Here is a 2,500-nt window from a genome sequence, read left to right on the forward strand (position 1 = left end):
TTTTCTTATTGACGGACTATACTGCAAAGCAACCAAGGAGCAAAGGTTTCACATATTATAAAGGAAAAACGATGTGATATGAGCGAATGCCAGTCAGCCTGTTCTCTTTCTTCCTTCTTCCTCCTCTTCCACCACTTCTATCTCTCCCTTTTTCGTCACCTCCAAACCCCACGTTTCCTCCTTCACTCCTTATCTCCCTCACAGTTTTCCCTCTTCCTCACCCCGCTCCTCCTGTTCTTACTCTTCCTCCTCCTCCTCCTCCTCCATTTCTTCCTTTTCATTCTCCTCCTGTTCTTCCTCTTCCCCCATATGTCCTTCTTCTTTCTCCTCCTCCTGTTCTTCCTCTTCATCCTCCTCCTGGTCTTCCTCTTCCCCTTCTTGTTCTTCCTCTTCGTCCCCCTCTTCTTTTTTCTCCTTCAGTTCTTCCTCTCCCCCTTCTTGTTCTTCCTCTTCGTCCTCCTCTTCCTCTTTCTCCTTCTCTTCCTGTTATAAATTTTCCATCATCCTTCTCTTCTTCCTCTTCAGCATCTTTCTATTCTTCCTCCTCCCCTTCTTGTTCTCCCTCTTCTTCTTCTTCCTCCTCCCTTCTTGTTCATCCTCTTCTTCTTCTTCCTCCTCCTCCTCCTCCTGTTCTTTCCATCTCGAATCCTCTGCGATCAAGAAAATAAACTGTAATATTCTGGCATAAGGAAAACACTTATCATCGCCGGCATTGCTTTTGTTGTTGTTATTTTTGAATCAAGATTTTTTTTACAAGTAGTATTATCATTACTGTTGTTATTGTTGTTATTGTGTAGCTGGTTTTGCTATCATTTTCACTATTATCCTTATTTTCAGTAGCATCAATATTGCTGTCATCATCATTATCATTATCATCATCATCATCATCATCATCATCATCATCATCACCATCACCATCATCATCATCATCAACATTATCTTTATCATCATCATTATCATCATTATCATCATGATCATAATTATCATCCTCATTATCATATATATTGTAATTACTTTTGTTGCTGCTGCTGCTGTTGTTCCTATAATTATTATTACTATTATCATTATCATTATTGTTATTATTGCTATCATTATTATCATCATTGTACAACTACAACTATTATTATTTTTGTTATTGTTGTTATTTTTCTATCATAATTGTTATCATTATTGTGTCATCATTATTCGAGTAATCGTAGTAATTTTGTGTGCGTATGCGTATGCGTATGTGTGTGCGTACATATGTTTGCACACACACACACACACACACACACACACACACATGATTGTATATATGATTGTAAGATACATTAAGATAATTCATGAGAAGTATAAGGATAAGTCTTTTCCTTGATTATAGTTATATCACTGTTCACTATCATATCCAGTAGATATTTTGCCTTAGACGGAACTACCCTAGTATATTTGGGGAAGCACATACCTAAACATACCTTCCTAAAAGTGTAAATATACATAATTGCTTTTGTGAGCTGACGAAGAGGAACATTTTGGAAGTCAAGTGCAATTACACACGAGAACAGCCACTTAGACCCAACAAGAGCTCCTTTGCCAAGCTATGTTGACAGTCTTGAGTGTGTGTGTATTTCAATCTGTCAAGATGGAAACCCACAGGGGACTTCGCCCGTGATGTATGTTTTCTTAAGATCTCATCCTCGAACTCTTCTTGTGTTGTAGGGATGCTCTGTCCTCTGTTATAATGTACAGAAGGTTCTCTCATACTCTCTCACGTGAAAGCATCTCCCTTACGGTCACGCTTCCTTGTAGTTTCATGATGCTTCCTTCGTGTTATGCATCATGCACATAGCCCTAGAAGGGTGTGAAGAACCAAAGCTGAACACGCCACTGCATGGCCTGAGGAGGGTGAGTCATAGGGGAATCTCTCTTGCTTTCTTTTTTTCTTCTTCTCTCTGTCTCTGGTCGTCTGTCCGTCTGTATATCTGTCTCTGTCTCTTTCTCTTGCTTACTAAACTTTATCATTGTTATTATTTTTATTATCTTTTGAGTTTACAATATAGGCTGATTTCTCACCACTAAGTGATTTTTTTTTCTTTTTCTTTTTTTTTAGCTTATCCCTACACAAAAGCTACAGTTACATGTTAGATTTCTGACGTTAAATGTGTCTCATTGCTCCAGAGTCGTGTGATTTTCAAGGCATATATTCGATGATGAGGTTTTCTACATATGATTTTACTGTATGTGAATGCACCATTCTCCTGATTCACTGTGAGTAGTGAAATAGAGTATGTAAAGACGCGGAAAAGGTTAGGTTTAGGTTTTGAGAAAAAACTACATCTTAACAATTAATAGATTCGGGAGACACTGATACCTCCAGATGCTGAGATAAAGAGGTCACGTCTGTGCTTTTTTCTTTACGTAATCGAAACGGAATTCAAAACTGCAGTTGTAGTGAATATAGTTTTGAAACGGCGCGCTAGCTCACTGACACGATTACTTAATATGTATTGGAACTATTGCCAGC

The sequence above is a fragment of the Penaeus chinensis genome, chromosome 18 (assembly GCF_019202785.1).
Source record: "Penaeus chinensis breed Huanghai No. 1 chromosome 18, ASM1920278v2, whole genome shotgun sequence".
NCBI lineage: Eukaryota > Metazoa > Arthropoda > Malacostraca > Decapoda > Penaeidae > Penaeus > Penaeus chinensis.